The following is an 11,820-nucleotide window of genomic DNA, read 5'->3' on the forward strand; positions in this document are numbered from 1 at the left end:
AAAACCATTCATTTAACTTGTTTACTCTACATAGCCACAATTCAGTGTATGTGGAACTATAATTCCAATTTACCTGTCCTCTGAAGTTGAAGTCACCTATGTCTATGCAGGTAAAGTGAGCCGAGTGCCCACCACTGTCATTGTTAGCTTTTGCCATACACAGGCTAGAGTTGAAATTCAGAATTGTGATGAAGAATGCCAATGTTCTACCTATTTTAATATGATTAAAAATGTTTCTCTGGGGGCTGGAGAGATGGCTCAGCGGTTAAAAGCACTGACTGCTCTTCCAGAGGTCCTGAGTTCAATTTCCAGCAACCACATGGTGGCTCACAACCATCTGTAATGGGGATCCTATGTTCTCTTCTGGTGTGTCAGAAGACAGCGACAGTGTACTCACATGAAACAAATAAATCTTAAATCAAAATGTTTCTCTATAGGCATACGCTGGTAAAAGATTTACATATGAATCGGATATTTAAATCAATACAATTACTTTTGAATAACTTATATTGAGTACATTTTAAGTCTACCTGTATATTTGGTCAAACCTACAATTTCAATATGGGGAAAGCTGATGCAGGAGGGTTGCCATAATAGTTTAAGCTTGTGGATTATATATTAAGCTCAAGGACAGCTTGTGTGGAAAAGTGAAGTCTTGTCCCCCAAAAACAAAGGGAACGAAAGCTAAAAGACCAGCAAAGACAGAAACACAGGTGTATTTTTCTAGTCTTTCATATTTGCTGATTCGTTTCATGTTTCCTGCTTTTTAAAAAAATTTTTATTCACAATCTTTGTTTCAACTCCAGAAACATCTGGAGTCTTAGCCTATCAGAGCTTAGAGTGACAGAAAGATCTAGAAGGAAAAATGAAGAAGCAAAGAATTGGGCCGTTGAGCTCCGTGGTCTGTGGTGTGGGGAGTGTCTGAGAAAGGAAGGAGAGCGGGTGCTGCAGCTGATGCCCAGGAGCACACTGTAATCCACACTCCTTTTCATCAATAGGTGCTCCCTGCTGCTCCTCCAGTCCTCATCACCAGTGTGCTGGGCAGCATGTGAACATTGCCTGTGGCTTCGTCAGCAAAGACGCCAACACATGTATTTATGAAATATGAAAATCAGGCTGGAGAGATGGCTCAGCGGTTAAGAGCACTGACTGCTCTTCCAGAGGTCTTGAGTTCAATTACCAGCAACCACATGGTGGTTCATAGTCATCTGTAATGGGATCTGATGCTCTCTTCTGGTGTGTCTGAAGACAGCTACAGTGTACTCATATACATAAAAAAATAAATGAATCTTTAAAAAAAAAAGAAATATGGAAATCTATGCTGTTGACTTTGGACCAGACTGGTGGGAACCCAGGAGACTGGTGGCTGACAGAGCCCCATGCACCAGGGCATCAGAGTGCAGTAGGCTGCTTCTTTAGGCACTTTCTCCTGCTCTGGTCCTTTTTCTTTCTTATTCTTGGATGGCAGTGTTGTGGAGACCAAGCTGGGCTCAGCGCTAAATTATTCATCATGGTGCAAAACAGGGGCTTGCCCTGGGTGACTCTGTTTTACAAGAAGAAGATGACTCCCTTCTCAGTGCAATGCAAAAAGGTTGGGTGACATGACACCTCACTTTCCACACAGATACATGTCAACTGAGGACCATCCATGATGCAAAGTCTGGTAATTAACTTAATCCTAAAGGTAAAAGTATGTCACTTATACACTTATCAAAGTGGGTTGGAAGCAGGGAGCACATATCAAACCATATCAGAGAATTAGCTCTGAAGATTTATCTCACCCTCACCTGGACCCTTAAAGAGGCCACCTAACCCTGCAATGGTCATGGCCCCCACAAACCTGCCATCTGACTGTTCATGTGTCACGGAACCTGCAGGCAGAGGACTCCTGCCCATCTTCAGGCTTCAGCTCCATCCACACAGCTAACTCCTTGAGTCACTGTCTGACAGCTCATCTGCTGCTCCACGCTAATGTGGGTCTGCATCTCACCTGCTGGATCCTGGGGTCCTGCACCTCACCTCTGCAGTTCACTCAGTCCTGAGGCCTGCTGCAGCCCTGCAGCCCTGCAGCTCTCCACTAGCTTCCTTGTCATCTCCTCTAACCTCCTGCACTGAGTCTGTCTGTGTGACTAGAGTCCCTCTGTCTCTGCCTTCAATCTGGTGTCTCTGAACTGTAAAGGCAACTCATTCACTCTTTAAAGCCATTCGGTGATCTAAGTATACATGATAACTGTGTGGTGTACAATGTGTGATCTGAGGGTTGATGGAAGTAAGAGAGCTAGGGGTTGACCAGTAGCCAATGGTAATTAGGACAATGTGGTAATTACAGCCCATGCATTGGATGGAGGTGGTAAATTAAGATACACGTGTGAGCAGCTGTTTTCCTCGCATAGCTCATTCACTCAGGATTTCACTTACAATGTTATAACCATCCAGGGAGTAAACAGCCCAATGTTAACAATGTTGAAAATAAATAAATTGTTTTCAAACAAATGCAAGGCCTGGTGATAGAAATAAAATTTAGCATTCCTATCAAATCCTGGTTACACTGACTAAGCTTGCTCCACTGACTCAGTGCCTGCCACACACCACCGTGTTACCTCACACTGTTCAAGGTGCGATCTGAGGAAGGTGTTAGGGACAGGGGAGTTCCCAGTCAGCCACCATCATATGCTGGACAAGGGTATTTCTCTGTGAAATGAACCAAATAGGGACCTCTGGGGTCTTCATATCCTCTCTGAAGCTGTCATATCCTTTTAGAGCTATCCCACTGTCCTCTACACTGGGACATGGCCAACCTGGGAGTGAAGGTAAAAATCCTGGCTGTCAGACAGCCCTTGATCCTCATTGCTTTAGGCCTCTAATCATGGCTATTGAAAACTCAGAACATCAGATTCTTGTCAAGCAGCTCCAAAGGCTCTCCACAAGGACAAGGAAATGGGCTGCTTGGCAGGAATATGACATTGGCCAAGGACAAGGAAGTAGGCTTCAGGCAGGAATCTGACATGAGGCTAGAACAAAATAGTAATTTCAGGCAGGAATCTAAATATTAGGCCAGAACAAAGAAGTACTTTCAGACAGGAAACTAAATTTTAGGCTAGAACAAGGAAGTAGGCTTCAGACATGAAAATGACTTTGGGCTAGGACAGGGAAGTAGGCTCAGATACTTTGGTCATCCTGATAAGCTCTTAGAAACAGTGATCACGGGAGAGTTCACAGAATTGGATTTAATGCCTAACTTGTTCTTCGATTATTTGTGTTTATTGTCTTGCTTGTTCCTTGACTATTTGCATCTATTGTATTGCTAGACCCTCAACCTAGAACTGACCTTAACATATGCATGTAATTAAAATAGTATAAAAGCCAAAAGGAGGAGTGAGGATGGGATACGGGATTCTAGGGAGGGGAAATGGGGAAAGGAGATGACATCTGTATTGTAAATAAATAAAATATCCAATAAAAACTTAAAAAAAAAGAAAAAAAAGAAAATTCAGAACATCAATTGCACCAGACTTGAAGAACAAAAAAGAACAAATAGAGGTTGTAATCTGTTACATAGCTTTCATGAGTGACGAACTCAAACCCCAAGACACCTGTGAATGTGGGTATATCAAATGCAGAGACTTTAAAAAAAATTATCAGCAGCTTTGCAAATATATTTTGGGAAGTGGATTGTTTGGTCCTCAAGTGTGAATTATAAAGATCACTTTGTTTCATAACATCAAAAGAATAGACACTTATTATGAACAAATATTTAAAAAACATATTTTAAATCAGTCTTACCTCTGATAAGACTGAACTGTTATGAAGTCAAAGATCAGAAAGATTCAGAAGAAATTATAAGCAATTATTCTATCAAACTATACATGTAATTAAAAACCTTTTAAAAAACCCATACCACTTTACATTGAGTGTTATAAACTTTGTGACATACAGAACCTTCTGCTTTTTCACAATCACTTAGCAATCATGTTGGGTAGAATTAATATTTTGTACAAATCCTTTTCCCCATAAGCTTATTTTCTCCATTAGAAAAGCATCTCTTTGCCTGCACATACCCACTAGCACCTCTTCATTGGCCTCTTCCTTCCTTGTTAAATTCTTGATGTAATTTAGGCTTCTTGTTTTCCTGGACGGTATAAAACCCCGAACACAGCGCGCGTTTAGATGCACAACAATATTTTCAAGTGTCACATTGCTATTTGTTAATATGCTTTTTCCTACCCAGCTTCCGTGACCAGGTGACCTTGCTTGTATAGTGCTGGTATTTCCTTTTTTCGTCACAAAATTTAAATAATCCAGTGTGTAAAATTTGCTTGCATTTCATGAATTAAAAAAATTAAACTAAATTTGCATATTCTCTTGTTTACTTATTACCAATTTATGCTAACCATTTCAGGGAGGGACATTGTCATGTAAAGATATCACATAGCATATATCTGAAGGTGTAGAACAGATACTCAAATCAAAGACACAGGCAACACCTGGATCAGGCCACAAAAGAAAACTAGAACCATTGCATGTGTGTAACAGGAGTTCCCAGAAAGCTGTGCAAAAGGTCATTGACTGAGGAGATGCTCAGAGAATGGAGATGCTGGAATGCCACACATCTTGGGATATACTTTCTTGGAACATCTTTGTCAATTTTATCAGAAAGAATCTGAGGCCCAGAGTCAAGATTTCCCAGACTCGATATAGCCCATTTGCCTGGTATACTCACTGATGTATTTGAAATATTATTGATTTTTGACTTTCCTTGTTTCTTTACTATAAAAAGCTCATAAAAGTGCTGCCATGTAAAAATATGAGTGATCTCGGAAGGCTACAGACAGCAGCTGATGGAAACAGATGCAGAGACCCATGGGCAAACATCAGCTGGAGCTCAGGGAGTCTGATGGAAGAACTGGGGATAGAATTCAGCAAGGTAGAGGGATCAAGGACACCACAAGAAGGCCTACAGAGTCAACTGACCAAGACCCATGGGGTCTCACAGAGACTGAAGCACCAACCAAAGAGCATGTAGGGGCTGGACCTAGGCCACCTGACATAATGTAGCAGATGTGCAGCTTGGTCTTTATGTGAGTCCTCTGATAATAGGAGCAGAAGCTGTCTCTGACCCTGCTGCCTGCCATTGGATCCCCTTTCCTAAAATGTCTACTTGGTTAGGCCTCAGTGTGAGATGATGTGCCTAGGTCTACTGCAACTGCATGTTCCTGTGAGGCTGTATGCAAAGGTGGGACGCTTCCCAGAGGAGGGAAGAGGTTGGCAAATGTGGCTCTGGGAGGTGAGAATGGACAGTTGATAGAGATGTAAAGTGAGTAAAATATATATATGTATATGTATATGTATATGTATATATACATATATATATGTATACACACACACACACACACACACACACACACACACACACGTCACCGAAAGAGGCTTTAATTTCTTTATTTCACTGGTCCTCTCTTCAAGGTCCCTCTGTATGAGTTCTGCACATGAGGCCCATCTTCTACTTTGTATATATGGTTAAGCTAAATCTGTAGTTACTCTGGTAGACGCGCCAGGGTCTTTCATATTTGCCTCAAGAATAAGGGATTTCTTACCACTTTGAGGGAAATGTGGTCCTTTTTACACGTGGAAGCAACTCTCAGCACTATAAAAGGAAATATGAAGACCATCTACCAAGATTAGTTTTGATCAGATCACACTCTTAGTAGGGACAAAGTAGAAGATGGGTCTCAGGCGCAGAGCTCATGCAGAGAAACCTTGAGGAAAGGCCCAGTGAAGTCAGGAGGTGAAAGCCTCTTATGGTGACTAGTGTTAAAGAAGAAAGCTCCTTTATTATTCTAAGGAAGTGTTTGACGTGGGGAGGTAAGAACAGCTTCTTCATGTTCCCTAAGTTCCTGTAAAACGCTGTGCAGCAAGGGTGAGGGAAAGCCCACATCCAGGCAGGGGAAGGATTATATAAGAGGAGCCTGCAGACTGAGGCTGAGAGGGGAGGGAGAAAAATCAAAGGGAGGTCAGAGGGTGGGAGACTGGACAGAAGTGTCTAGCAGAGGGAGGATAGTGGCAGAGAAGCCAGAGTTTGAGCAGGGTTTAGTGGGAAGATCTGCTGGTGTTCACAGGGCAGGACTCTCACACCTGAGGGTCCTGTCACACAGCCATGAAGGCTTAGCCATAAGAATCACAGAATCCTTGTCTGAATCATCACCACAGAGGTGTGACTGAGGATACAGCTGATGTGCCATCAGCAAGACAGAGCTCTCAGTGTGAGAGTGGGTCCAAAAGGAAAACTGTGTTACAAAGGAAATAAGTGTTTTCTGAAGGATAGTCTCAACATCAAATCTAGCCAGTTTTTGAGGCTATATCCTGTGGCAAGTTAAAAGGCACTATGGCCAACAGACAGATTTGGTCTCATCCAAGATGCAATACTGAACCTGAAAATGCTCACTGGGGTGCCAGACCAGGCTCTCCATCATTGCTCACAAACCATCCTTTCTGGGCATCCTAAGAGAAGAACCCTCCTGGACCACAGCACAGAAATTCAGCTTCACTGCAGAGATGACTAGAGCAGACAGATTGGCAGATTTACATCAAACATGTAGTCTGGACACTTGCAACCTGAAACTGCCTACAAATGAGCTCTGAGGGTGTGCTGGTGAGTTTATGTCAATTGCACACAAGATGGACCTATCAGACTGAAGGGAACGTTAACTGAGAAAATGTTCTTATAATACAGAGTTGAATGCAATCCTATAAGGCATTAACTAATTTAATGGTTAGGTGGAAGGGCCTAGCACATTGTTGGTCAGGCCACCACTGGAACAGTGGTCCTGGGTTCTGTAATGAATCAGACAGAGTCAGCAAAGGGGAGCAAGCGAGGAAGCAGCACCGCCCGCTGCTGTGGCGTCTGTTTCAGGTTCTGCTTGAGGTTCTGTTCTGATTTCCTTAAAACCACTACCAAGGAATGAAAAATAAAAGCCACTCGCTCTGCTACTGCTTCAAAATGTCAATGCTAGTTTTTGTGTGCCCTCCCCCCAACCCTGTTGTAAGGAACTAAAACATTACATCTGGTGAACAGCAAAAATTTCACTACACTTTAAATGCAGAACACCTATGAAGTAGAGGAATGTTAGCTTTTTAAACAGAAGCAGATAAAAAAAAAGATGCAGGACTCCTTCAGTTCCTCACTAGTCTTAGAAAAACTTTGCAGAATACTGCTTCACACTATAAAAAAGAAAACATATCTTGCATTAGAATCCTTCGGCTTCTGCATACTGCTTCACACTGTTCTGCAGCAAATACTGTGCGTTCTGTATCTGGTCCTGTGGTCCTGTAATGGTAATGATGGAATCTTCAGATCCTTCTAAAGGTTCATCAGTTTTGATTGATGCTCCAGACTCATGACAAATTTGTTTAATCCACTGACCACTTTTGCCAATAATAGATCAAGCCAAAACCTTGGGAATAGTTACTTATGTAGCGATAACAGGCCCTCCAAGATCACTGTATGAGCTACGACACCCTTTATAAGAATAATCATATCCAGAGCCACCATCTGGTTCATAAGCCACTTGCCATTCTGATGGGCTCCATGTGTCAATTGGAGAGTCCCAAGTTTCATTAGCACTAAACTCAACCATGCCATCACAGGGGTCTTCAGGCCTTCCTCTTCTGTCTGAAGCCATTAGATCTGTCCCTCTGGGTGGTGGTGGAGGAGGAAGAGGAAGATTCCTGGCTCTGCTGCCACCCCAGTCACCTCGACAAGGAGGAGGTGGAGGAGGTCCTCAATGAGGGCTCATATGATCATAATCTCTTCTAGAAGGAGGCATGGGATGCCCAACCCTATCAGGAGGCATTCTATCAAAACCCACTTCTTCCCTCAGGGTGAATCCCACAGGAAGTCATCAAACATCATTGTAAAATCACCATAATCATAGGTTTCATCATAAAAGTTGGGATCAAAAGGTTGTGCATGTCTTTTGGTGGGAGACTCAGATATAAGGTCAAGGATGATCGTGATGCATTCTACCACACTATCAGGTTTTCCTCCAATAAGAGCGACTCTGTCAGTAGAATGAGGGCAGCACTCCTAGAAAAGCTTGATTGTTGTCTGAGTGTTTGCTTGATGTTCTTCGATTTTAGCACGTTTAATACCAATAATTCCTCCTGCCAGACACTGATGAATCAACAGTCTTACCTCACAGTCAAAGTCACTTCCTTTATAACGTGGGTACTCTTCCAAGGTAGGGATGCTTTTCTTCAGAATTTCTCCAGTCATCTCAATATCAAGCACTGATACTCAGTATGTGCTCGGGCCACTGCTATCTGACACTGAGACACTGGCATTGTACTGTATACAGAGAGCCTTAATATTCTTGCCTCCTTTTCCAATCGCTGCCCCAGCATTCTTGCTCTGAAGCAAAATGCGCAATTCAACTATCTCATCAGTATTTCTAGATCTTTTAAAGGCTTGTTTCTCTTCCATATATTCTGCAAAGCATTTACCAAATTCACCATTGGTTTCAGTGTTGGGGAAGGTTTCTTCTGGCTGTTCAGTCTCCATTTTCTTGAATTAAAGGGATCCACCAATGGGCTGCAATCGAGTGGGAGAGTAGCATGACAGCGTTGTCCATGCAGTGGAGAAGCAGAGAATAATGCCATCTGCAGCTCTGTTGCCTGTAGCGCCCTCCTCCTTTCTCCTATGCCTTTTTTTCCCAAAGGCCTGGATGGCATGGGTCATCTACACATGGAAAGGATGGGCCAGTCTGTGTAAATATTAGTGGTCATCCCTGCGCTGGCTGCAGAATCCTGTTAAGGCGATTTGTTGAGCATATTGTCTACTATGGACTTACCCAGAAGAGGCCCAATTCTATGACTTCTGTGATAGTCAGATCTTGTACCACAAAGGCATGTGTCCTGACACCAAAAAAATGACTTTGAGGGTTCAGACTGTGTGTAAAGCATCAATGTAAACTCTGACAAGGTCTATAGCAATCACTCTAATGTACAGAAGGTCTACCACTCTCTGATTGCATTATCTGAGACCTAGTGGAAAGTTGTTTACTTGAGAACTTTAAGGGTCTGGAAGGCTTTGATGTTGATTAAGTTTGCTATTTGAGAAACTAACTTTGTAAGGGTTTAGAGAATCACGTCCCTAGGTTACTGACCCCTGGGAGCTTATATAAACCATGGAAGAAGGAAGAAGGTCTCTCTTTACCTGCTTCTCTCCACCCTTGCTAATATGTTCCTTTATTCACTGGCATTGGAATCTACTTTCTTGGAATTCTTGCATAGACTGAAAACTAGCTGAGACACCCAGCCTCATAAACTGGATAATTATTGGATTCTTGGTCTTTCAGTACATAGGCACTAACATAGGATTGGCTACACTATGGCCTTTTAAGTCATTTTAATAAACCCAATATATATATACACATTTTATGTAAATAATATATATATATACATTTTATGTGCATACATACACATATATGTATGTGTATGTATATAGGTATATATGTAGTTTGTGTGTGTGTGCTGGCTATTCTTGGTTGTCAACTTGATTACAATTGGAATTAACTAAGACCCCAAAATGAAACAGCTGAAAGGGATTTTGGATTAATTAGAAGTGGAAAAATCTATTTTAAATAAGATATTTAATGTTGGAAGGTACACTTTTAATCCCAATGTTTTGATCTGGGAAAACCCACCTCTAATATAGGCCACACTTTCTTCTAGAAGCTTATATAAGCACATGGAAAAAGTATACTTTGGCTATTTTCCTGCTTGCTCTGGCCTTGCTAGCCAGTACATTCCTTCACTGTCATTAGAGCCTATTACTTCTGGATTCTGATACTGAAGACCACCTGAGACACACAGCCTTGTGTACTGAGCAACTTCTGGATACTTGGTCTTTCCACACATAGGCAGCCATTATTGCGTTAGCTGGACCTCAGCCCACATGTCTTTCTAGTAAATCACCTTTCTATATAAAGACATTCGTTCTACATGTTATATTACTCTAGAGAACCCTGACCAACACACCTGTCTGTGAGTTCGAGCCCCGCCTGGTCTACATAGTGACTTCAGAGCAGCCAGTTCCACATAGTGGAACCTTGTTTTAATAAACAAACAGAAAACAAACCACTGGTAAAGGGACAGCTCTTCAGGTCCATCTACCTTTCTCAGACAGCTCAGGCCGATGTGTCCAAAGTGGTTTGAGTCATCCTACATCCATCATTAATCAAGAAAATGTCCATATGGCCTTGTTCTTAGTTTCCATCGTAAGTTAAAGGGAAACTTAACACAATGTCCAGAGTTATTGGCGTCCTGCAGATGAAAGAGGAAGATGTCCTCAAATTCCTTGCTGCAGGAATCCACTTAGGTGGCACCAACCTTGACTTTCAGATGGAGCAGTACATCTACAAAGGGTAAAGTGACCATATCTACATCATAAATCTGAAGAGGACTTCAGATTTATGGGAGAAGCTGTTGCCTGATTGTTGCCATTGAGAACATCAGCATCATCTCCTCCAGAAACACTAGCCAGCAAGCTGTGCTGAAGTTTGCTGCTGCCACAGGAGCCACTCCAAGTGCTGGCCACTTCACACCTGGGACTTTCACTAACCAGATTCAAGCAGCCTTCAGGGACCCACAGCTTCTAATGTTGACTGATCCCAGGGCTGACCACCAGTCCCTCACAGAAGCCTCTTACGTCAACCTGGCCACCATTGCTCTGTGTAACACAGACTCTCCCCTGCGCTATGTGGACATTGCCATCCCATGTAACAACAAGGGAGCTCATTCAGTGGTCTGATGTGGTGGATGCTGGCCCAGGAAGTACTCCACATTCCAGGTACTGTATCCCATGAGCACTCATGGGAGGTAATGACTGATATTTACTTTTACAAAGACCTGGGGAGATTGAGAAGGAGGAGCAAGCAGCTGCTGAGAAGGGTGTGACCAAGGAGGAATTCCAGGGTGAATGGACCACACCAGCTCCTGTGGTTACTGGTGCTCAGCCTGAGGTGGCCGACTGCTCTGAGGGTGTGCAGGTGCCCTCTGTGCCCATCCAGCAGTTCCCCATGGATGACTGGAGTGCACAGCCGGTCACTGAGGACTGCTCAGCAGCTCCTACAGCGCAGGCCACCTAGTGGGTTGGAGCCACCACTGAGTGGTCCCAAGCTGCTCTGCAGACACCTGAGCAAAGCGAAAAAGTGGAAGGAAAATAAAGTTCCTAAAAGCTGAAAAAAAGAAAAAAAATGTCCACAAACATTCTGACAGGCCAATCTGATAGAGGCAGTTCCTTAATAATCAAGGTTCCCTCTTCAATAGCGACTCTAATTTGTATCAGATTGGCTAAACATAACCAGAACAGACCCTCTGAACTGAAACAAAGCAAGCAAGTTCTTGGAGAGAGTCTTACCTCTGGAAGAGCATGGGATCCTTTTATAGCAGTAAAGAAAAAATGATCTGTCCTTGCTACCTAGCTAAACATACTTCTAGCACCAGAGCTCACATGGGGGAAGGAGAGAATGGATTTTCACAGGTTGTCCTCTGAGTTCACACACACCAACATAAGCACACATACATGCACATGTGTGGGCAGACCCTTACACCCACACACTTACAAATCAATCAATCAATCAATCAATCAATCAATCAATCAATATGTTTTTCTTTAAAGGAAAGGACCTAGAGGAGAGAGTGCAACCCCAGGCTAGAAACTGCTGAGCATGGAGGGATGTCACCATAGGGAGAGCTGTAAATCACCTCGAAGAACATCTTCATCACTGTTCTATTGCTGAGAACAGACACCACAACCAGGCC

The 11,820-nt window shown here is 42.9% G+C and overlaps 2 pseudogenes; one reads left to right on the top strand and one right to left on the bottom strand.

The window, feature by feature from the left end:
- Positions 1-7,244: 7,244 nt before the first annotated feature.
- LOC114616463 lies at positions 7,245-8,557 on the bottom strand (annotated as a pseudogene).
- Positions 8,558-10,299: 1,742 nt separating this feature from the next.
- LOC114616462 lies at positions 10,300-11,222 on the top strand (annotated as a pseudogene).
- The last annotated feature ends 598 nt before the right edge of the window (positions 11,223-11,820 follow it).

Source organism: Grammomys surdaster, unplaced genomic scaffold (genome assembly GCF_004785775.1).
Source record: "Grammomys surdaster isolate TR1022 unplaced genomic scaffold, NIH_TR_1.0 332221, whole genome shotgun sequence".
Classification (NCBI taxonomy): Eukaryota; Metazoa; Chordata; class Mammalia; order Rodentia; family Muridae; genus Grammomys; species Grammomys surdaster.